This window comes from Bombus vancouverensis, chromosome 3, assembly GCF_051014615.1.
Source record: "Bombus vancouverensis nearcticus chromosome 3, iyBomVanc1_principal, whole genome shotgun sequence".
Lineage (NCBI taxonomy): Eukaryota > Metazoa > Arthropoda > Insecta > Hymenoptera > Apidae > Bombus > Bombus vancouverensis.
The window spans coordinates 16,756,295-16,782,182 of NC_134913.1; the positions used below are offsets into that span (position 1 = coordinate 16,756,295).

General features: G+C 40.9%; 1 protein-coding gene and 1 long non-coding RNA gene across 3 annotated transcripts in view; one reads left to right on the top strand and one right to left on the bottom strand.

Annotated features, from left to right (window-relative positions):
* LOC143302498 (uncharacterized) overlaps nucleotides 1-25,888 on the top strand; it is a 200,804-nt gene that overhangs the window by 171,538 nt on the left and 3,378 nt on the right. The gene's annotated exons all lie outside the window — the stretch shown is intronic.
* The window catches only part of nmo (serine/threonine-protein kinase nemo), a 229,945-nt gene that overhangs the window by 150,889 nt on the left and 53,168 nt on the right, over nucleotides 1-25,888 (bottom strand). The gene's annotated exons all lie outside the window — the stretch shown is intronic.

Here is a 25,888-nt window from a genome sequence, read left to right on the forward strand (position 1 = left end):
TCAAATTTGTTGTGTATTATGAGAAACCATGTGCATGTGCGTACGTATATTCGCTATTTATCGCACGCGTATCGCGATATGGGTATCTCCACGTTGAACCGGTCTTACTTCTTAATACGAATAACGAAACAATAAGAAAACACGGTGAATCGCGATAATTACGACTAAGAATATTAACGTTAATCGTACGAACTTTCTTCTTCTCAACGAGTAAGAGTTATATCCACGTAAATGTATGTTTTCGTAAATCTACATGCTACTATGTTCTCAAACGTAGACCGCTTAAAAAGTGTCCATAGATAAGTGTGACGAATTGCAAGACAAATTATGTGCTTAAGTCCATTCGAATATTCTTCCGACTCGAGTAACAAACCTAAACGACGATCGAAGATTTGCATCATATTCCATGGTGATATTCGAAAATTTGTAGGTATTTTTCTGGCATCTCATAGGGTAATTGAATTTTCATGACGAATTTTCATCTTCGTTTTTTTGCATCTTTAACATCGTATCGACAACACGATGATTAGCGATGGTTTCGCTTATTTTTAGATCTCGCTCCATGTGTTCGTCGATTCGGTAAATTTTTCTCTGCTTTGTCTCGAACTGGATACTTCACGAAGTTTCTTGGAGATTTTCAGTGTGTTGCGCGGTTCGCATAATTTTGTGCATTTTAGAAGCACGAGTCGTACGATGAGTGGTAGTCGCAGGGTTCGCAACACGTGAGCAGAAGCTTCTCTTTGCAATAGAAATTTGTTAGTTTTCTGTGTCCAATTAGCGGCCTTGTGTCTCCAATTAGGAGTTTGAATAGCTCGACTTGATCTCTTCTACCATATGGCGGAGACTGGAACATTGCATATCAGATTTTCTTTTTCTCGATACATTGAATAAATTGTTGATAGTTTTAAAACTAATTTCGAACAGACGATAAATCATTTTCACATCGAGAAAGCTCTCTGGTATTTTTCCGAGAGATCTCGTTCGCATCTGCATTGCAAGTGTGTGAAACGTACAAATGCTCCGGCAGAATGGACAGAAGATCGCTAACCGAGGTTCAACGCACGGCTACTAAAAAGGTTCTCGTTAAATGGGAAGATTGGCGAAGTTGCCGACGTTCGGAGGCGAAGTTTTGCTACGAAAAGGATCGAGCAAATTGCTTTCGTCTGCCATGACCATCAAATATCCTGCAATATTAATAGTACCAGCTCGGTAAACTAACTACATATAAGCGCTTTCAGAAAGAAACCGAAGGAAATTTCGTGTTGCTTCGGGATGGAAGTAATCAAATTTTCAGACGTGGGAAAGGGATGTTGCAAGATAATGCGTTGCGTTGGTCGTAGGCTTCGCGTGTTTCTTTGGCTTATGAAGATATTTGGACGAGAACTTTTATACGTATCAGGTCGTCCGAAAAGTCTCTTTCGTTTTCTAAGGAAATAATGGATGCACAATATTTTCCGTTTTACATTATTTTATCGAACTGCGTATGATCCATTTTGTTTTATCAGAATAAAGATCACAACGTTCGACGGATTAGGTTTCATGTTTGTATAAAGATGCGTCGTTGTAAGAGACGTGTCTGTAAAAGAAAGACACTTTTCGGACAACCACGTCTGCTGTACGAAACGTTTGGAAATTTTATCAAGCTATAGCTTCCTTCTTGGAAATATCAACTGATCGAACGATAATAATCGAAAGTTAGAAATTTTCGAGCAAATACGAGAGAAACTGATTACTCGATACTTCCAATCCACCTATACAACTAATACTCTTGTACTTCTACTTTCGACCAAGTCTGACTTCTCTGCAAAATCTGCACATTCTATACACGCATTATACATACAGTAGCATTATACAGGGTGGTTGGTAACTGGTGGTACAAGCGGAAAGAGGGTGATTCTACGCGAAAAAAGAAGTCGAAAATATAGAATAAAAATTTTTTTTTAAATTTCTTTTTCTTTTTTTTTTTTAATTTTTCCATCGAGGCAAGGATCTACAGTGAGATCCGTTATAACGAGACGCAATAAAGTGCACGCGTACCGAGCGAAAATTCAAAGTCGATTTTCTCGAAAACAAAGCCTCAAACGAAGAATTTTTATTCTATATTTTCGACTTCTTTTTTCGCGTAGAATCACCCCCTTACGGCTTGTACCACCAGTTACCAAGCACCCTGTATAAATCTACGACTTCGATAGATCAACGATCACTTAAATCGCAATTTCATCCGCAACCTAGGTCGTCCCAAATATCCAAAATCCAATAACTGCGCTGCTTTCATAGGAAAAATTCCGTGAAATCGATTTATCAACTTAACAAATGAAAAAAGAGAGAGAGAGAAAAGCAGAAGACCGATCGAAACGATGAAAGATTCAGCAGAATCCATATCAATATTGCAATCCAAATGAAAAACAGCTCTCGAAACGAGCAACACCCCCATAACAATCGCTCCCTCGTTCCCATTTGTCCCTGGATGGTGAACTGCGACAAACGAAAGGCCGGCAAGAGTCCAGACGGGTCGATGGGGCGGCGTCCTCTCGAAATGAAACTGAAACTCGCCAAGCTTCTCGGCCATTTTGCCGGTGAAAGGGTCCGTTCTCTCGTTTTCTTCTCGTCTGCCTTTCTCCGCTCGATCGTTCACGACCCTTCTCTCTTCGGCCCAGCGAAATCGTGCAACCCCAACCGGCTCTTCCTTATCGCCATCGATCGCGTCCAAAACACGTGGTAATATCCAAATACTAAGGGCGTCTGTTAGCGAGAGCCGGATTTTTTCTCGTATTCATGGAAAGTTTAAAGATGCAAACAAACAAGCACAGAATCCACGCAATATGGAAAAATATAGAATAAAATATGCAAAGGAAGATACTCGTTGTAATATTCAGCAGGCGCAACAAATTTCCATTTAAGTTTTATTTCTTCGACTGCTCTCGTAAATTACGAAAATGCGTAAAAATCCGCAGCCTATTAACAACAATTTGGCGCAAAGAATTTTCACTGTGTCTTGCGAGGACTTTTTATTTAATTTCGTGTGTTTTCGAAGAGAACTAAAGAAATGGAATTTACGTAGTAATTCGTTTCCATCGATATACAAATATTCTAGTTTCTGCGAGTATTAGGATATCCAAAGGATCACGACGATTAGAGAAGAATCGATGCGGCAGGAAAAGATCGATCCTTCTGGTGTGTACAGCAACTGGCCACGCGACTCGGAGACACGCGTTCGTTTCACCACTCGAATCTCGAAGTTTGTTCGCGCCAACTAGGGCAGAAATTCCGATAAGAGCGAAATTCTCGGGCTAATGCGTTTTCAATTTTTCCTCCAACCCTTCTGGTTGCTCGCGTGTTTCAACTTTGCCTCTGATCGATGCCTCGCGTGCCATTTCTTCTCGAAACACGCGCAACTATACGCGATCATTGCTATCTCGTTAAGTCGTTATCGCTAATTTTATTAAAAGAAAAAAAAAAGAAAATAACGTTACGAAAAATACTAAAAATGAATGTACTCTTTGTCAAATTCTATCTTCTTTTTTTTTCAAATTAAAGTATCTTTCTGTTGTCCATAGTATTTTCTAGATTCAACTCGACGTTGTCATTAGACTATTGATATCGATGTATCAGGGAATCATTCTTCGAACTCTTTTCTACCAATGTCTTCCGCGAACGACCATAAATATTCGTTCGGTCAACGATGGACAAGCTTCCCTCGTTGCCTTTCCACGCTCTTGTAAATCGATATCGACGACCGTGACCAGCTCTCCTCGTTGAAATTCATTTTTTACACTTTTTAGCCACGGAAATGAGTTACGAGTTTCATTAACTCTTTCAAGTTCGAATATCGAGGCTCTGATCAGAATATTTACACCGGCGACTCATCGTATACAAATAAAAAAAGGCCAACAATTGTGAAAAAAAAAGCGATAGAAAAATTATGTGGAAATCTGGTCAAATTCCGTTGTACCACGAGAGTTCGTAAGTTGAGTTACTTCCAATTGTAACCACTCGTTATTGAGTTCTAGCTGCTCTCGATTACGTTGTAAAATACAATGATACGGAGCTGACTTATCTCGCTATCCATCGTTAGTCATTAATCCTACGAGATGCAATCCTGCAAGATTTCCTAACGCAAATCTGACCTAAACCGCAATTAAAAGAATTAACGAACCAACTACTGTTCCTTTTTCTCCATCGACCTTGCGTTTTCTGTTTTTCTTCGTGAACACTCCCGCCGAATACTTTTTCTTCCTCCTTCTTTTCTTCTTTCTTTTTCTTTTGGGTCAACTTCGTTCTGCTTTCAGCGATCGGTCGTGAAATCGAAACGACGACCTCGAACGATTCTGCTGCCGGTCGCGTTGCTTTTAAGGAATTTCATTAAATCTGCCGGTTCTCCGACGATTGGATTAAAAGAACTGCGTAGTACGTGATGAAAGCACTCTTAGATCACGACAATGAAAGCTGTATTTCTCTTCTCGTTAATCTGCCTCGTAAATTAAAGTTAAAGATCCTCGATATTCCTCCATTCATAAAAATCGACTTATCGACTCGATATCCCCGGAAAAACCACACTCGTATTCGTGCAATAAAGCACCCAAAAGATCGAAAACCATTCGCCCATTCTATTTTTTTCCATCGATATACCCGAAACTATCGACAGATTTTCCCTTTTTTCTATTTTTTTTTTCTTTTTTACACGCCGCTATATTTAAATTTCAGCGGATTTTTCAAAGGGACCAACAGCTCGTGGCCGTGTGTGAATCCACGCGACGACTGACTAAAACCAGTCGCATGTTGAAAGTGACGGACTACCTCGATTAAAAAAAAAAAAGAAACAAGAAAAGAAAAATAGAAAAGCAAATTGAAAGAAACTAATGCGATTTTCGGAAATGGATCCGACGATCGATCAAATTTCGACGATATCTTACAGACAGGATGATACTCGAGTCTAAGTCGAATGTTTATTAAATTTTTCGCTAACTGTGGAACAAGTGAACGATGGCTGTCTGTATTTTTACTCGACGATTCGTGAAGTTCTAATTTCAGTTAGAAGGTCGCTTAGTTCGATTAACATTCTAAGAAATTTATGGTCAAGTACGTGGCAATTTTCCGCGAGAGATAGATTCTCCATTTACCATCAGGCTATCTTCCATTATGGTTCAGCAGAAATCCAAGGATTGCCGGGTCAGTAGGGCAGTTTTACGAGACTTCGGCTAACCTTGCTTTATTAAGAAGCTTCTCCGAGAATCCAATGATTGCTGCTTTAGCAGGACGATTATTTCAGTCCATTCGAACGATCTTGCCCGTCTAGAATCTACTCGATCCAATGTTCTTCGCGAAGAATTTCAGCAAATTCTCAGAAGCTCCTCTTTAAACGTCAATCTTTGTTGTTCGATCAATTACGATTATAAAAAAAAAACGCAAAAAGAAATTAGACGATTAATATCCGATGAGAAAATTAATTTCAGATTAAACGAGCGCGAAACACGGTACGAGTGACGCGAAATATATTAGAACGTCCAACTATATTTGACGTAACTTATGCCAGGCATGACTTACGCCGGCTATAGGAGATTAGCAAAATGTATCGTTTATCAAGGGGGTTGGGCTTAAAGTGACCCGTGTGTCTAGCGTAACCTACGCTTAACGTGACCTACGCCTTAAATAATCTACTTCTAATATGAAAGCTCGTGCTACCTCTACCGCGGTAGCTCCGCTATTTCTAATCGTACAGTCTCGCTATCCGTGCAAAATAAAACGTATTCGCGATGCAATTTATGCGTACAAGCTCTTGCGTTAACCGCTTAACGAACATAACTATGACACAAAGAAACATAGTCGATATACACACTATTTGACTATTTGCTTATTTTAATCGTTGGTCTTTATGGATTCGAGTCACGATATCTTCTAAAAATGTGTAACAAATGCCAGTGTTTTCTACAAAGACTCTGTACAAAGAATTTACTTTTAGAATAATTTCCGTTTAACGTAATCTAACGCAACAAAGCAAAGTATTTTTACAACAGCCTCTCGCAACATCTTGTCAGTCAAACAAAACCTATGTTTATCGTAGCCTGAACCGAAAATAGTTTCCATAAGCGAGTTCTAAGGTAATCGATACACGATAGGATGTTCTCCACGCGAGTTACACCTTTGGAATACCATCGGCTTTAAATAAACTTACTGTTTGTAGACACACAATGTTACCGGAGGCGCGGTAAGTTCAACAAAGTTTACAAATTCGAAAGGTTAATCCACAGCAGCGGAATCTACTCTTACTTCAGACCATGTTCCTCCAACCAACGTAAATTACACCTGATACCTATACATTTGTGACAACAAATTCCACGTACCAAGTCTGATCAAAGTCGTCAACGCTCTACCGACTCTACTCCCAAACTGAGTCTCTTTTAACCCTTTTAGGTTACGCGAAACACCTGTTTAGAGTGGTAAAACCGAAAACTTGCACGATCGATAATATCGAATGTAAGTGGCGTGTTAGTAGTAGCTTTGACGAGTGGTTGGTCAACTTCCAAACACGTCTGTACACAATCCTCTATAGAATAATCCTCCCAAACGCGAGTATACTTAACGTTTAATAAAACGATCGGTAAGAAATCGTTAAAAATGGACTCGACGCGTTGACCGTAGATATTTCGTCCATCGAGTCATCTATCTTGCTAAATTCATAATTTGACGTGTGCGACTCGTGAAATTTTACAACAGGATCCTGTTCACAGATTCCGCTTGTTCGTCCATAAACGTTTGAACAAAAAATCACAAGTACCGAGGAAAAGTAATAAACTTGCGTTGGGTATACGAACTGCAGTTGTACGAACAACTTTTTCGTTCGTCGCGGTTCATACGAACAGAGTTCTACCAAGTGAAACTTCCGACTGTCATCCTCCGCGTTAACGATCACATTACCGACATTCCTCCGCATAGTCGATCGTAACCCACGGTTTCCAACCCACAGCCTGAGTGCGCCCAGTGCATCTAACGTAACGCAAAAGCCTAGTTCTGTGGCCTACGCGCAGGTGACGCGAAAATAAATCGACAGGGGCCACTGTCATTGAGATTAGAGTGGTGCTCGAGGAGAAGTTTCTCACGGACGAGGAACAAAACACGTTCCAGCGATCGCTGGAACGAGCTACGATGGAACAAGAGCGAGAATGTGGGCACCGAGGCAACCACGAGAATCACGACACACTTGAGCGGCCTGAAAGTTCCGAAATAGCCGCCAATCGGAGCCCACCGAGTACTGGTTTGGCTCATTCAACCTATGTCCAGGTCACCACACGGTCTGCGACTTTTACGGCTCTCTTCTCGCCAACAGACGCGGAGAAAAGGCAAGATCCACTTGTTTTCCGACCGAACTCCTCCACTTTCGACGATTTCGAAATTTTCGTCCTTTCGAAACGATATTAAAAGAAGATTTCGTACACACCAACCTAACATTCTGATTTCTGGAGGAAAGTAGCGGAGAACATTCCGATGGGAACTCGTTTGAATTTGAATGAATTTATTTTTCGTTCTGAGAAAGGTGATTAACTTTATCTTTCGATCGCGTTTCTACGCGAAGTTAACTCGAACGACATTTAAAGAACTATCGTTTCGCATGCGCCAATCCACTGGTACTTTTCCCGCTAGATGAAGTACAAATATTTAAGAATGAAATATTTGAACCTTTCACGAACTACTGGATATGCTCGGTGCTACCTAAAGATCAACACAATTGTCCAGGTTTCTTGGTAAGCCAACGTTGCACTTATCCTGGATCGTGAGCGAAACACGTTCGCCTAGCGTCGGGGTCATTCGGCGCGATTTCCATCGACCGTCTTATCGGCACTTCCGGTGCGTGCTGGGTCGCGCGATACACCGGGAAATATTACACCGACAGTTCTCAAGCCGTCGGCCAGACATTTTCATATTCGAACCACACCAACGATACTGTCAGAAGAATTATACTCACGGCGAAATTTATCAGAGTTCGCGTGAACTTACCTTCGCCGAGATTTGTAGCGCGAATGATAAGAAACAAAGTAACGAATTAGGATTAATTTCAACGACGACAGGTATCTTGCAATTTCTGTAAAACTTCTTGCAAACGAGAAATCGATCGAGGACACGAAATAACGCAATGATAAGAATCCTAGAATTTCTTAATTCGTAAATAACATTTTGGAAAACTCGGAACGCTAAAAGAACGTATGCTCAACGCGAATAACGCGACAAATACCCTGGGAATTCCTCAAAATTGTTGAAAACTCGGAACAATAGAAAGATTAGCCTTAGACATAAACAATTCACTTTGTCTACAGAATATGAAAAAATATAATATCGTAATATTACACATATTGCGGATGTCCTTGCGAAACTTACGTCCTAATCCACGTGGGAATCTGACGGTGGAAAATCGATGAATCGACTGGAATCGTGGCTAATCACGAGCGGAGCAGGTGTGTAGCTGGCAGCTGATCGTAACGGTACGAGGTTCAGGGTCAATTACTGGACAATGTTCGCGTGAGCTACGCTCACCGAGACGCGGAATCACGCCGCTGGAGAACGTCTACAGGATGAGACTTGTTCCAGCACCGTTGTGCAAGATATTAGCCCTGGGTGGAGCTCGGCTCGATCCTCCTTGATATTCCTGCCTCGACCAGGCTATCCTCTCCTTAACGATCGTGCTAATGACCGTTTCCGATGGGTACCGTTGCCGAAATGCGAGAATGAGTCGCGGTCTGCTTTGATATCGCTGTTGCATCCTTCCTTCGATATCGTTGCTTAATTAAGCAAATAGATTTCATGTTCGATCTTTTTAAATTGATATTACTTTGTTACCGGTTAACCGATCTAATATCTACAAAGAGATACATTTTTTATCTTAAAAGCACTTGCGTGTATTTTATTACGAGATCTTCGAAATACGTAGAAAACGGAGGAATCTTTCTGCCCTAAGTAGAATTCGTATCGCAAATTTCTATCGCGATTATTGCAATTACCAATCGAGAAATAAATGCGAAGGAAGCAAATTTCCGTTTAGGTTCTATTTACTTCTTTCGTTGTGTCTATAAGAATACGTATTTGCATTTATATTCGTAGCCTGTTAACTGTTTGTAGCCATCGTAGTCTATTATTAATGAATCTACTCTGTTTGATGATAGTGGAAGGTTAACAGTAGATGAAGCTATCCGTCTCACGATTACTCGATCGATATACTAATGGCTAGTATACAGATTGCTTAACTGATTTTGGTATACTTCTGATGCTACTCGTGTACGAATAGAACAGACAGAGATAGACACAGAGAAAGAGAGAGAGAGAGAGAGAGACGGTTAAGCTACATGGTTTGTGTACGGAGAATCCTACAGGAGGAATAATTTATAGCTAGTATAATCTATGCATAGGGAATTCCGCGTCTAAAATAACTCACGCCTTGCAGATGCCAGTATAGGGCATACAGCGTTTAGTGGAACCTATGCAAAACGGGTCCTGTACGTAATGCATGGATTGAAGTTACGTTTAGTGGATCTTCGAATAATTGATGTCCGGGATAACTCATCGATAATAAATCCAACCTCCACTTTCAGCCATTATACGCTCTCTCTTTCTCTCTCTACGTGCTCCGTTTCAAAAGTAGCGTTTTTAACTTACATTTGTAACTGTACTTCCAGAACTGAATTTTTTTTTTAAGTGCAAAGAAGATAGCATTTATTAATAACTAACGATGGAGACGCATCTTTGCAAATGGCTCCACGAAGGAAGCAATACATCAATTTCATTGATGTTCTCGCTCCAGGCCAAAAATAAAGGGAAGATTACATTCTTGCGAAGAGGATGGTAAAAATGTTCGAGCGACTCGATTACTTCCAAAGTACGCTATATATTGTATTTCCCAAGTATATTTCATCGTCGTTACATTCGACTATCGATCCCTGTAAATAACTTGAAAATTCGATGGTTTGTTAATCCAAGATTCTTTAAACTACCAACTGTCTGTTTCAAAGTTAGCCGGCTGGTGTCAGGGTCCGTAACAGAGAAAAGCTTGCGAAACTTGGTCACGACGCGAGTCGTGTAACACATTGGTCGGCGCCGGGTCGTCGGTGTGTGCACCGGTGAGAAAAAAATTCGAAACAGGTCGAAGAAAATGGAGTCCGCGATGGCAAGAAGGCGTGTCTGACTCATCGACGGCACACGTGGCTTGGTATCGCTGATAAGCCTTCGAACGCGGCCAACTCGCCAAGATAAACGGCTTTTCGATGCGTTGTCCTGAGAGATAACCGTAGAAATTCCTTTCTGAAATCCTACCGAACCGGTACGCGAACGAAAACTTTCTTCCAACGATCGTTTCCGTGACTCGAACCTAGATCGCTGTTATAAAACACAAGGTGATAAGTTGAATCCGACGCGAGAGCCGATATAAAGTAGAATTAAGTACGATCGGAACCCATCGTGGCCTGTGGGTTTCACAGGGACCTGCGTTTGCTGTGGTATAAGGGTCTAGCATAAGCTAATCTGGTATAACTTTGGTTGGTCTGGCTCAGCATATCACGAGATTAGGGTGAGGTGTGCTTCAAGACTTCGGTAAATCGTGTCTAACGTGATCCGTGTTTAGCAAATTTGAAATTTACGAGGGATCGACGTGGTATTAGTCGATCATTTAAGTGTCATTTCGCAGGTTCCCTTCGATTTTCTACGTTCTACATCTTCGCGTGTTTCTACGTGAGCAATTTTATCGTCGTTTAGTACGTCCCCTTATTAGACGCAATTTTAATATCGATCTTAACGTCAACTTTCGCGTATCAACCTCGTATTGTGATTTCTGAAAGTGATTTCGTAAAGCTGGAGGAATCGTAGCTTCTCTCCCTACAAGAACGATCAAAATTTTCTTGCTAACGCGTCGCTATTACATCGCGAATTTTGTCTTTTCGTCGTTTCACCGATCCTATCAATTCCATTTCTACCAGTCCCAAGAATCTTTCGACTTCAGAGAAAGTGCGATTAAAGCAAATTGGACGTCCGGAACGGATTTGCATCAACTTCGATCGACTATACGCAATCGAATTCAAAGGACGCAGCTGTTTCGTCTGCACGAAGCAAAACGACAGGTACTAAGAAGGCTGGTCTCGCGTCGATAACTAATTTCAGTCGCGTCTGTGCTGGATGGAGGGTGTACGAGGCGCCGCGACGCGAAACGAGGGTCGGGTATCGTCATTTTCCAAGGGTTGCCAGCTTTCATTTCCATAGCGTAATGTACATCGCGGACCGTGGAAAGGAATAGTCTCTGCAGGGGGTCTGAATACGCGCTCGTCAGCTCTGACTAACACCAGGGGAGCCAAGATCCTGAAAGCTCTGTGCTTTTTGCCACGCTAACGAGTCAGATTAATCCTATCTTCGCGCAACTTCGATCGCAATCTCGATTGGAGTGGAGTTCTCGCTGAGGAATCTAATATAAATCTAATCTGCGATAATTCAATCGCTGGTTTTCGCGAGTAAGTGGTTTTTTCAATGATTCGATTGTGAGTTCGGTCGAGCTTCGATGATTCCGTCCAAGTAACACTTTGATCTTTGCCGTGATTAAATCTCTCCGAAGATAAATCGATCCACTGTACTTTTCCTTCGTTTTTTCGTTTCGTTGTATAATCGTTCGATTCTCAAGGGACGCGTGTCTTACTTCCGTACGTAATTTACGTATGTTCGTGTGAAAAGACTGTGTTTGGTAGGACGAGCTGAACACGCGTGAAATAGTAGACCGTCGAAAGTCGATATCGATCAACGTGGTAGACCTTGAATTTAGGATTCGCAGACTGTTATTATCTTATCGTTTCCTTGTTAAAAGCGGGAAAAATTAATGCGTCTCAGACCCATAAAGATATAACTTGAAATTATCGTATACCATAACTTTTTCTCGGAAATTGTTAAAAAGTACCTAAAGCCTGTGCCAAAAGAATTTTCCAATCGTAAGCTGTCGTAAAATGTCAACAAAAACCTACACGTTCCTCTATTCTTGTGTATTAACACCGGAATTATGAAACTAACCGCAATAAGTAATATGAAAAATGTTATTTTTCCAATTATTACATACGCGCGACTATTCCTGGTATTAGGTTGTCCGAAAAGTGTCTTTCTTTCGCAAACGTGTTTTTCACCTTCGTACAAACGTGAAAGCAAGTCTGTGAAATGTCACGGTGCTTATCTCGACAGAACAAAATTGATCGTACGTAATTCGATAAAATAATATAAAACAAGACATTGCGCGTCTATTATTTCCTCATAAAATGAAAGAAACTTTTCGGACAACCGTATAATATTAACATCGCTATCACTTTTTTTTTAACAGAAATGCGATAACACATAATTTTATTCTCTTTAGTATTTATCCTAACATTGCTGTAGCTCCCAGCGAACTACGCACGAAAATCGATAGTCCGAGCCATGCTGATGCCATACGAAGTCAAAAAATCGACGATTCCTCGCCTTTATCTTACCAAACCGATTCGACACGCGCTGTAAGCCTGGCGAATTTATTCGTCCACGAATTCCATCTCCACTCTCCAGTCCAAAGTCCCGTCTAACGAGACGGAATAACGAGTGACGCGTTAATCGTCGAGCCGGCCACGATGAAAATCGCGTTCCTTTTGCGTTCACCAACGCGATTTCATTATTCTCACGAGGAAAAGCCAAGCGAGGAGCAGCGCACGGACAGCTCGTGAGAGCAACTTTTTAATTGCAACCGACAAGATTGATGGCGATTTGAGGCGAGTATTGGATGGAAGGCGAGGCCGCGACACACTCGGGACGAATTTTCTCGCAATTCGATTCTACTTGCTACGATCGCAGGATATGGAGCGGATATTTACGCAACCGTCGGCCAATTAGACGGAAGAAAGATCGGTGACACGGGCTTCAAGGTGACGGTGCCTCGATGCCACGGCGAAACGATTGCGAAGCGTGAAAGGAATTCGCACGTGAGAACCGTTTCGCTGACTCGGTGTACACGGTGATACGTGTAACTATGGTAACAACGACGCATTAAATTATATTAAATGATTCTAGCGAGTGTTCGGCGATTTGTAAACGATAGCGAAGCAGTGGTGCTTCGTTCCGACGTGTTTCGTAATCTTTGAATATTCTTGTGCAACGACGCATGTGCGATAATTTGTTGAATTAATTGGTTAAGAAGAGATCGTATCCGAAAAGAAATATGGTAGAATCGGAAGATATAATAGAATTAGCGATAGAAAATTTAGTTAAGCTACAGGTAGTAGCAACTTTTCGCGTGAAACCGTTGAGGAACGAGCAATTCGCGTAATAGAAATTCACGTCCAGATAAGTAAATTCGGTAGAAATTCATTAAATGTTCGAGTATTCTTATGCAATTAATTTCGTTCAGTTAATTCGTTAATAACCAGTTGAGAGAAGATTTACGCAGTAAAGGTTCGTGCTTAGATAAGTAGATTCAGTCGACAGGAGTTCGTTTGGTCAGACATTGTGCAAAGACTTCGTCCAACCTATGAAACTACGTTTTTCTGCTGAAAGTCCTCCCCAAATCTCAACGAGAATAAAACGAAAATCTTAGAAAAGCCCTTTAAACGTTGATTTCTCCCACTATTACGTTTGTTAACGAAACGAATAGCACACTATGCTTCGGATATTAGTAGAATGCTGAGGCATTTGATTTAGAATGGAAGGTGCACAGGGCGCCAAAAAGAGAGAGAAAGAGAGAGAGAGAGAGAGAAATGTGCAGAGCAGCTGGCTGTCGTCGACTGGAAAGGTTCTGTTTTCACCAGCTGTTCATCCTCCTTGTGTCCGGGGCACAAAGAAGGCGATCGGTTCGAAAGGAAGAAGTTTCCGTGGCTGGCCGAACGTGGGAGGGCTCCGAGGACGACAAAAGGCCAGCTCGCTACCTGTGCACGGCTGCCAGGTGCTCCTCTCCACCCCCTTCGGACCCTGTTTTCTCCGCTTACAGCGGGACCAGTTTCGTGGTAACGTTCGCCAGGTAGAACGGGGACCAAGGTGTAACCTACGCTGATATCCTGCCGGTAATTCGAGCCTCCGTGATTCCTGCTTCTCTTCGTTCCACGTGTTTCATGCTTTTAATGTTTTATATCGACGTATAATACATTGGGTAGAGTACATTAAAGATTATTTAGATTTTATTTAATAAAAGTATTATTAAAGATTTTTCGAAGTTTACTGACGCGACAGATTTCTCGGAGTTCGTTCTTCAATGAAGAGATATCGCTGACAATCAAACGTCGACTATGTCGAATCGTAAGACAAATTCATCGTGTTCGAATATTTGTTACATAGAAAAAGTCGTACGAACGTACGTAACAATCTAATAATTCGGTTCGATTTTTCAATAAATTTTCAATTTTCTCTTTCAGTTTCGTTTATCAATCCCAGATTCTTACATTTTGACTCGAAGAAGGAAAACGACACCGCCTTGTCCGTTAATGATCTTCTAGACTACGCTAGTTATGTATTTAAGCTTTTGGAGATGTTAAACAATTACTGTAAAATGCCAAAACTGCGAGAAAATATTCAGATTGAATTTATAATTGATTCAACGTAAAGATACCGAGTCAATTTTTACATCCAGTAGCATCTTCACCATGAATACGCCATACGACAGTTTCCGAGCGTCAAACATGGTCGCCATTACTTCGCTTTTTCTACCTGTTTCAGCGTCCTTTCCAGCGTGTAACGGCTTTGAACGGGTTTTTGCGTGTGCAGAAACAAGCGACTTATTATTACCGCGTAAGAAGCGATTGTTCTCACGTAATAAGAGAGTCGGTGTGCTTCTTGCGCCACGTAGTTCTCTGTTGCGCCGTATAGAACACCGTAAAACGCTTAGCAGAGCCGCGGATTTCTTTTTAAAAACATTCCTCGTGAAAACGATACTTCCCTGCCTTTGATCCGAAAGTTTCAATAGAAATCGCTCGACAAACATATGGCCGAGGTAACAAAATGAAATTCTAAGTACTCGTTCTGAGTCATCTGACGCTGGCGTTGGCATAAAAACGCGCACGTGTTGTCTCTGCGAACGAATGAATCGTAATGATAGGTTCGTGCGAGGTGCAAGAAAAGCAGAGGATCCTATAGAAGCTGGCGCAATTGTACCGCACAAAAGGATAACCTTGAGTTACGATTTTGCAGAAACAACGTCGTACACCGGGGACAATGCACTGGAAAGAATTCCGCGACAACAAAGATTATCCAACATGCCGCTATCTCAGAAACGCATCCCAGCGGAAGATCCGATTTTTTTTATTGCCCCATTGTCAGGTTTTTTATGGCAGTTTAAGAGAACTTGTAAATTATTTCGTGGTGAAATTCACGCGATTACCGAATCAAGTTACAAGGACGTTAGAAAACATCGAGTTCTCTTTCTTTGCCCGTTAGAAGAAATTCCAAATTCTAACATTTGAAAAAATTCATTTTTCTTCATGAAATTCAACTTCGGAGAAGTGAAATTGACGCGGTTATCGATCAAGTTACAAGGACGTTAGAAAACATCGAGTTCTCTCCTTTTTTTGCCCGTTAGAAGAAATTTCAAATTCCAACATTTGAAAAAATTCATTTTTCTTCGTGAAATTCAACTTCGGAGAAGTGAAATTGTCGCGGTTATCGATCAAGTTACAAGGACGTTAGAAAACATCGAGTTCTCTCCTTTTTTTGCCCGTTAGAAGAAATTCCAAATTCTAACATTTGAAAAAATTCATTTTTCTTCGTGAAATTCAACTTCGGAGAAGTGAAATTGACGCGGTTATCGATCAAGTTACAAGGACGTTAGAAAACATCGAGTTCTCTCCTTTTTTTGCCCGTTAGAAGAAATTCCAAATTCTAACATTTGGAAAAAACCATTTTTCTACATGAAATTCAATTTCAGGGAAGTTACAAGAAGATCGTGAAACGCCGATGTGCTGGTTTTAAGGAAATTTACAGTAGAGAAACATTGCATAACGTTTGCGTCGGATCTCGTAACGCAGCTAGCGAAATTTCAAAATATTTCGTACAACGCGCGTAACATATTAATAGAAAGTGTGTACGGGCGTTCGAGTACTGTCGCGAGTTTGCGTAGTTCGATAAAACAGCTGCGCAAGATGAATCAAGACGAGGATCGAAATAGAAAATAACGTTGCAACGGTAACTAGTTGCGTTAAAAAAAAAAAAGACGTAAAAATAATAACGAAGCGAGCTTCCTCCATTTTCCCGACCTTTCTCCTTTCTTCTGATAGCCACTCGGTCGGACTACTCTAATAGGGAGGCCTCTTAATAAGCGAGAGCACTTGCTCAAGCGACTCGATGTAATTTCTAATGAAGTCTACCCGTTTTCATCGGACAGAAAGGGCCATGGAACGAGAGAGGAAGGGAAAGCCGGAAGAGGGTCCGAAGAAGAAAGAGAAGAGAGTGCGAATGCCGGTAAATAATAATCCCGTTGCTCTAATTGCCACTCGAAACCGCTCGAATCGGCACCTGCGTCCAAAATTCCGTCTTCCTTCTATTCCTCGTTCGTGTTCTCCTTGTAAAGTACAAGGAGGAGTCTCATTAGGATGGAAAAAATGGTAAAGGAGCAACCTGATTGCGTTTGTTCGCGATTTCTCTAGAACTATCTCTCTCTCTCTCCCTCTCTAACTATCTTTTCCCGTTTCCTTTTCCTCTTTTTTTTTCCTAATTATCATTCGTCCGAGTTGATTCAGAGAGAAACGGTCGAAGCACCTAGATCGAACGTTGAAATTTTAGATTACTTTGCTCTCGCGATCTTCTTGAGGTTTCTACGGAATTTTAGGAATTCGCAAACTTCCTTCTGATTTCTATGACAAATTTCGAATATTTCATTCTCGGTCGATAAGGCGAAGTACGCTGTTTATATTATTCGTCACGGAGGGAAACGTCGTCAACTGTGGAAATTACGAACGAATATGTTGAGAGCAGAATTAAACCTCGACATAGTGGAAAAGAATATTTTTCCAAAGAAAATTCTAAACTCCGTTAAAATGGATTCATTTACAAGCTGGCAATTCGAGTAAAAAAGGTTTTTTCTTTGCTGAGAACGAGATGCATCAATCGGAATCGAATATGCTGAGCGGAATAGTGGAAAAATTAGAGGAAGGAAAGAAAGGTAGGCAAAGGGAATGTGCAAATCCTTTAATTCCGAGGCTAAATGTCGGTAACGCGACGAAAGTGCCGATCGGAAAGAACTCGAGGATATTTCGTGGATTATCGGAATGAATCGACGAGGGATTCTCCCGATATTCCCTGTGGGTTTGATTCGCGCTAAATGCGTTAATAATGGCGTAAAGTCGATCGAACTTCTGTCACAACATGCTCCTCCATTTCAATAAAAGAAGCGAAACAATCAGGTTATACTTAAGAGTTCCTCCTTTATAAGCTGTAAATTGATTTTTAATCAAATTTTATAGCATACGATCTTATTCTATGATACGACTTACTCGATATTTGGTGTCCATAATAATTTATCGTTAATTTGTAATGTTAGAAATAAATCTGTATAAAAAAATTAATGACAGAAAATATCGAACAAATCTAGTTTACCATTAGTTTATTTTAAACAAATGTTCCCATTTGTAATTTCGCTAGAAATAAGACGAGACATTTTCTAACAAGTACGAACTCGTGAATCAGAGATCATTTTATAATTCTTCGACGATTTCCTAAAATTTCTAACTTCCATTCAGAGAAATTCACACGATTATATTTTGAAACAGTCCTCATTGTCGAATACCAAGTTCGATAAAAATCCACTGCCTTCGAGCAGCAAGTTATCAACAAATCAATCCTCGAGAAACCGTCGCTCGATACGAAAACGTTTAAAACCTCTGTCTGGAAAAACCTGGAAATTCATTCAAGTTCCGAGCAAAAGTCCTCCATTCCATTCTCAATCAATCTCGAAAATGCCAGACACTCGAACAACATCTCCCTTCGCCACCGAAGAATAACGAAAAGCACGACAGTCTCGAAAATCCTCCAGCAAACGTCTGCCGTTATAATTTCAACGAAACACACGGGGTGGATGACCCGATTTCAACGTTGGAATCTCGGACTTCCGCTTTTATACGATCGTGAAAGCTCGCGGCTAGGAGATCGCACGGGAAAATCGTGAGCACGCGAACCTCGAAGGCACACACGTAAAACCCGAAACTCGGGGACGTGGTGCATTATGGAAGGGTCTGCAACATTCATCCCGCCGGCTGAACAGAAATTCCCTCGTTTCAGGGTAAAACGTGTCCTTGGATAGGTCGACCGTGTAGCTCGTTGAGTGGCGGCGCGCGTGAATTTGGTTTTTCGAATTATTTAGAAGCGACCAGGCTTTTGGTGGAAGGTTATCGGTCGTGGTTGAATGGACGAGCTAATCGAGTGTTGATTCGAGCCACGATTGTGTAAGTTGGGTGAATGGAGCTCTTTTTGTGATAGGGATGGGCTTTGTGCGAAGGAAATGGTGTTGCTGGTATACGTCGGTACCTGACTTTGGGTTAGAACTATTATTTTTAGAACGGTGTTTTTTTAAATAAAACTGGGAAAGCGAAGACTCAATGGTTAGTTAGTTAATTAATATCCGACAGAGATAAATTTCCAATATTCCAGGCATAAATAGGATATCACGATATTCTTGTATTTTAATATCGAAACTTAATTAGATAAAAAAAGAAAAAAAAAAAAAAGAAATGAAGTCCCAAAACTCGACTGTGAAAGGGTCAACGAACGAGAGCGGCGACTTCTTTGCACGGAACGACGCCGCGGCGACAGAAAAAAGGAGTCGTGTCACGTGGACAAACAGGCTGCACCCGCGTATATCGCAGCTGCGGGGCAGGAAATTCAATGTAATATCTCACTAAGGAATTGCGTGTGCCAGATATAAATAGCACCGTACTTCAAAAGCATCGTGCAACCAGAACGTGTACCATGCCTCTCCGAACCAAACCATATTTCGACTGGTCAAAAATCTCCAGAGACAAACTCGTCGTCGTTCCCCCGATAAAATAAAATTCTGATATTCTTAGTCGAACCTTGCGATCTCTACGTGCATTTCCAGTTGCCCACGAATTTGACCGATATAATCGCAACGATTCTTATGGAATTTCAAAATATTCTATATAACACGTACAATCTTATAGATGTACAATGCTAAATACAATGATCTTTCTATGGTAAACGTATAAATACTTTCGCCAGCCAGTGTACGAAAATAATTGAAATGGCCACGTTATCGTTGAAGAAACTTGGTTTCACGATAACACGAACGAATGTAAATACGTACTAAGTATTATTATTATTCTTATTATTATATCCTTATTATTATAGCAGAAAAGATAATTGCGTTGCTATGTTAAGATATCGTGATATAATATAAAAATCAAGATATCTGTGTTAAACTATTGCGAAACCCGAACATTGGTATTGCCGCTTCTGTTGAGATGCAGACGAAGCGAGTGCAGATGATCGTGGAGCTCGACAGACCCAGAAACATGTGTAGGATGTGCACAAGGTCATAAAACCGTCCGATATTTTTCAGACTTTTTTTGCCTGCAACTTGTGCGGTTGCACCGTGTATATACTCCAACGTCTAAATGGTATATCCTGTATAACCCAATTTCTCGTTTTCAACATTCTGATCGTATTCACATGGAACGCTGTTTCCTTTCGAGCGAAGCCGACAGCTGCTCGTAAAAGAAAAAGTCAGCAGAGGTGGCTGGCAATGAGTTGCATCGAAAGTGTCCGTTCAGGAAGCGACGAGCTCCCTCGACGGCGAAAGTGTTTGCTCGTTCGAAAGGGAAGCGTTTTTCCAAGTGGCACGGGTGTATAAAAGCCGCGAGAGATCAAAGTAGAGTCGGTGGAGCGATACGTTGGCGTGGTACAATGGCCTGGGTACGCGGCCTCTCCCCGTTGAAGGTTCCTCGATTATCGAGAAAATAGCGAAAGCTGTTTATCGCTGTCAGTCTGCACTTTCCATCAGAAAAGAGAGAGAGAGAACGGTTCATTGGGTGAAAACACTTCTCCGCGTGACGCATGCACCTGGTTGAATCGACGCGAATTCTATTCGTCTCTGTTTCACCCGTTTCGTCTCTTTATCCCGAAACGATAAATCTAATCGGTCGTGGGAAAGCCCTGCGTGAAACCTGCACACCCTCACTGACGATACTTATCTTTGGCCCTGGTGTGAACACATTTCAATAGGGACGCTGGAAATCTATCGGGGTGATGAGTATTCCGTTCGTCGATTCGACGGAGTAACACGCGTTGTTGTAAGCTTATCGGCGCGTTTTGCTGTCCTTTTGTTCTATTTTTCAAGCGGTTCGTGTTTGAGGGAGGTAACGTTTAGCGTTTTGTGAAACTGTGCACTGATCTTGCAGCGACTACTTTTTCAAAAAGACGGAAAAGTATCGCAATAAAAGCGAATATATAGATAAGCAACAATAACGTATGCATCACCGAAACCATGAATAAATACGTCGAAGTAATTCTTGACTCTGGTCTCCTATACGCTTCTTACGCTCTACATAAAAAAAAGAAACACTTTCAATTTTTTATTAAAAGTTTCATCCAACTACGATATCCGACGTCTGTAACGATCTTCGTAAAAATATCCTAAACTGATCGGGAAATAGTATCGATCGCTAGGCTTCAAAATCACCTCGTCTTTGTTCAAATTAAATAGCAATAACTTTGAAATAAATTTCGCACGCCCTTACGTTTCACAAAATACGTTTCTTTTATATCCTCCCAAAATCGATTAAAACTTTCATCCAGCCCTGTCGAATTAAAGCTCGGTCGACGTTTACGAGGGTACGAGTTGCTCCCTCGATCACGACGTTCCACACCCCGATGATTCGAGGTTGCCGCTGTCGTTATAACTCATGTAAGAGAGAACGCAGCAGTTCTCGTTTCTCTCCCTTAACCTCGCATGTAAATACGCGTGCACGCGTGGTACGCGCAGACAGGCCTCTGACCTCTGTGTACAAAGAGTTACTCGCTGGTGAGATCGGATATTCGGAGGCGCAGCCCGGTCCATGGCGTGGCTTTTGTGTCGTCCAAAATCGAGGGGGTAATTTCGAGAGGCACCCAACGACGAGGAACCAGCTCTGCTTCTCTATGGACGAACAACCAACGACATAAGGTTTCACGATCGTTCAACGCTCTCCCCTCGTCTCTACGTTCTCTCTTTTTATTTCGCCTCCTTTTTTCTTTTTTTTTTTTACTTCTTTTTTCCTTCTTTCTTTTTTTTTTCTCTCGCTGTCGAGCACACAGAGAGTTGCGTTGGTGCTGGATATAAATTATATTTAGAAGGGAGAATGGAAAGCTGCGTGTGTCTCCAGGACAGGAATGGCTTTTCAGCCACTTTGTAACTCTCGTTGGCGAAAATAATTTCGCACCGAAGTTGTCCCATAGCTGAACAACTTGAATTATTTACGAGGGGCGGCTTAGAGGGTTTCGCTTGACGTATCGGTTTCGCAAAATGTCGTTTTCTTCGATGCTGTTCCAGTTTGAGCAGCCGATACCATCCGTGAAATTTTCTATCACCGCGAATCGATAAGATTAAATATCGAACTAGAAACTGAATAATTCTCGCACGTGTAGAATAACGAAACTATAATAGTTAGCTGGAAGATTAACGTGCTGAATGTTGATGATATTCTGAAGACACAATTTGATGTTGAAATTCTATTTGGCAAAGTGACGTTTCATATACGTCAATTTAATATTAAGTTATTTCTTTCTTTCTCTTTTTACAACATTTTTCAACCAGATATGGGAAATTGAATTTTGAAAATGTTTGAATGGCAAATATTGACGAAAATCTTAACGCCATAAGTTTCGCCCCCTGAAAATTGAAACCTCTCGAAAGTAGGACACATCTGTCGGTGACTTTATCTACTGTTCGGTAAAACAGCAATGTAGCTGAGTGGCACTTCCAGGTAATTACTGTTGGATATTAATCGGCCTTCTGTTCGTCATAAGTCACTAAAGCGTTCGATCGCTATATCCTCGCCAGACAGTTTTTCCCTTGATATTTTTCCTCCGACGATTAAGAATTATCCACTCTGCGTCGAAAGTAAACCTTCGTATACGTACAGGATGTATCGTAACAAACGGTACAATCAGCGAAGATTGGTTCTACGCGAGAAAATAAATCGGGAACGAAAAATAAAATTTTTCTCTACAACGTTTCAATGAAATATTTGCCTGGTACTTAACTGCATTTCGATTTAACGCGATCGCTGTTATTGGCGTATGCGCGATATATATATCGCGTCGATTCAATTATTTTATTTGGATTGTAAACAATAATTATTGTGTTTTCGAGCTTGCGCGTATCGACAAAATAATTAGAAAAGAAAGAACGAAACAGCAGCCAGTGTATGAAAATGAACATCGTTTTAGGCTGTTTCTAATGAAAGAAAAATACGAGTAACGGGTGCCCGTATTTTAATAGCGGCGAATGCGTTGAAAAATCTCGTTACACGCGCTTATTGCACAATGAACGTATATTCACGCGTGATAAATTTTATTACCTTAGAAATAGTTGAAAATGTTTTCTCTTCTGTTAAACACGCAATTCTTTGAATTTTTATGAAAACTTCCTAACACGTTCTTCGTTCTATCAAGAGCTAAAACAACCTTGCCTTTTGATATTTCTCGATTCTCTTTCGATTCTTATAAGTCCTTTAAAGTACGCAATCAGTTTTATACGACCGTGTAAATAAAACTTAAACGGAGTTAACAGTACACACGGCAATCAAACGCTTACAACTAACCGTCTCAAGAACAAAGTTTCGTATCATAAAATATTATTCGTTTTTCTTTCTTCCTTTTTCTTATAGAATCATTTTCTCGGCTGTATCACCAGCTACAACTACTACAGAATACCTTGTATATTCAAATTTGTTCGACTACAAGTTAATTTAGTCTTCGGGTTGCATCGTTTTTCCAACTCTCCAACTTTCCACGTTATAGGGTTTTATAATTTTCCATTCGAGATTTCCAAAGTATCCATAGAACAATAGTTTGCTTCCGATTATACTTTTCAAGCGTATCAGCAGAACTCACGAAGTTCAGATACAATCTCTGATGGCCAATTATTCGTGGTTTAACGAAAGAGGGGTCCAAAGGCTAGGTCGAAAGTTGAGCCAGCAGCTGGTTCGACTATTCAAAGTGACGAGGCTGGCTTATCGCGGACCCCAGTGACCCGAAATATTTTATTAAAATCACCGAATAAATTTCCACGGAAGAGATAGGACAGGCAGAAGCGTAATCTGGCCGGATCTCGATGAATCGATTCCAGTGCCGATCAATAAATATTCACGGTAAACGCGCCCTTAGGAGCGACGAGCAACGCAGCCAGAAATCACGTTCCCTTCGCGCGAATTTCGCCGGAAAATTGCAAACGACGACACGTGATACGCGATAAGGTGCTTTTGTGACGAGGAAATTGAAGTGAGTATTGTTTTCAGGTCGATGACTATGTTAAATGCGTCAGAGAAATTCTAAACTTAATTCAGATGTAAACTTATTTTCTATTATGAATTCATTTATACAGCGTTATAATTTCGTTACAGCGGATAATTATGCTTTTCTGTCGCCATTAACTACTTGTTAAAAAAAAAGTAGTTATTCCTTCAAAAGAATGCTGGTGATTACGCTGATAAACAAAATTCTTGAACCAATAAACGGATAAATTAATCGGATAATTAATTAATTTTTGGGAAAGCCGATCTTCCACGATAACGCAGCATCCGCTTTCTTAAAATTTATATAAACAACTCCGTTAGCAATTATTTCGAAATTGAAGTTCAACCGACAATATATTCCTGAAGATGATCCTTTAACAGCTGCGATCGAGATAGAGCAGAGAATCATCGAACAATGAAAATCGAGAAAGGGACGATCCTGTTCGCGTCGTCGAAGATTGGTTATCCAAGGTTTCCGGCGCGGTGACCGCAACGACGGAAACGAGACTTTCGACGAAACGAACGAGGTTGTGTTTCGTAGGTGCGAGTCGAGTCGGTTTCTCGCGAGTTGGCGCAGGATGCAAATAATAATAAGGCGAGAGATAAAAGGCCCTGAAAGAACTGGGCGATCCTGAAACCTCGAGAAGCGGGTCAACAACCGGAAGTGCAACCGCGACGAACCTCTCTCGAGGAAAGCACGCGCTCCTTCTTTTCTCTCTTTTCTCCTTTGTCTCGCTGTTTCTTCGTGTACTGTTCTTCCTGTTCCCCGACTCGTTTCTACTTTTGTCCCGGTGCACACGCGAACATCTTACCTGTCTGTGTTCCGCGGATCTCGTTTTTACCAAACAGCGTTGCAGCCGAAACGAAACGAGAAGGAGATTTTGCAGATCGTTTGTCGAACATTTTCTGTGAATTTATCGTTCGGATCGTGACTCTGTGAATTTATCGCGTTGCCGATCGATTATGTTTCGCGTTTTCTTTTTTCCTTTTTTTAAGAAGGAAAAGATTGCATTAATTTAAAATTAAATTAATTCAATTCAGGAGATTGTATTTTAACTTCGACCGTATATAAACCGTTAAAACAAGACCGAATTTCAAATAACAGAAAATTTAAGCAGTACAGGATTCTAAAAAGTATTTCCAATAAAAAAAAAAAAACAAAGAAAAACAAATCGCACGCTCTAAAAAAGATACAAAACAAAATATCGAGAACGAATTACACTCCAAATCACAGTAGAAAAAGGTAAAAAGTCTACAAAAATGGTATAAAGAAATAACCGAAGCAAAGTAAAATCGAGGGAAATGTTCGCGTTTGATCAAGTGGTGTAACCAGTCGTGTTCGCTATCGCGATGTGTGATTGTAACAAATAGATTGGTTACGATTGATTGATTGTGATCTTTGATTGTATTTACACGGAAAACTGATGGAGTATGCGTGTATATATGTACGGAAATAGCGATGTGGTCGCGATACTTAAACGGTGCTGCGACGTGCAAAGAGATTTACAGAGCTGATAACAGATGATAGCGATTTAATTTGGATTTCCCGCGGTACAATCGCAATTCTGTCGAAAATGCCTTAGTCTTAGGATTTTTAATATCTCGTAACCTACAGGTACATTTTCACGTGATGATAAAAGTCATGGCTTTTGCTGTTGTAACATTGTCACTGATCAATCACGGAAAAATCCCACAGAAAATCAAATCTACTTTGACTTCGTGACGGTAGTGTCGCGACAACAGGGTCCAATGTGATAAATAGTTTTCACTACGACAGAAATCATATTTAGCGTCATGACCATAAAATGATGTCGTGATTTATTGTCACGTGAAAACGCACCTCATGCGGGTGCGTACGTCAAGGCGTTGGAATGTATATCTTTGTGGAATATTCGAGAGGATAGGAAATACGTCACTGGGAACCGTTAGGTTAATCGTCGCATGACCATTTGGGACTTGTAAGGTTTAGAACAGGGTCTCGGTTATTTCGTTATGGAGAAGTGCTGCTAACGAGCTAAAGACAAATCCGTTAAATTACTCGCTGCTGACACGCAGGTAGTCGTAACGTTAAAACCTTATTTCTGAAAATTCGGGATTATTGTTAACCGTGGCATAAACCTTGCGGAACTCTCGGTACGTCGCGTACACAATGCTCAACGAGATTAAACTTCAAATGGCAAAAATAGAAACCTTAATAGTATGATACAACAGCACTGAAGAAAAATACAAATAAAAAGAAAGAAACATATAGCACCAACTAAGAAAGACAGAAGAATTGCCAACAACGTCCGAAGGAAAACAACTTAATAAAAGTCTTCGTAAAGATGCAAAGAAAAAATTAGAGATATCGTAAAAGATACAGCGAGGACATGTAGATAAATCTTCGTAAAGAAACAAGCGTCGCTCGGTGTTTCGAGAAATATAAA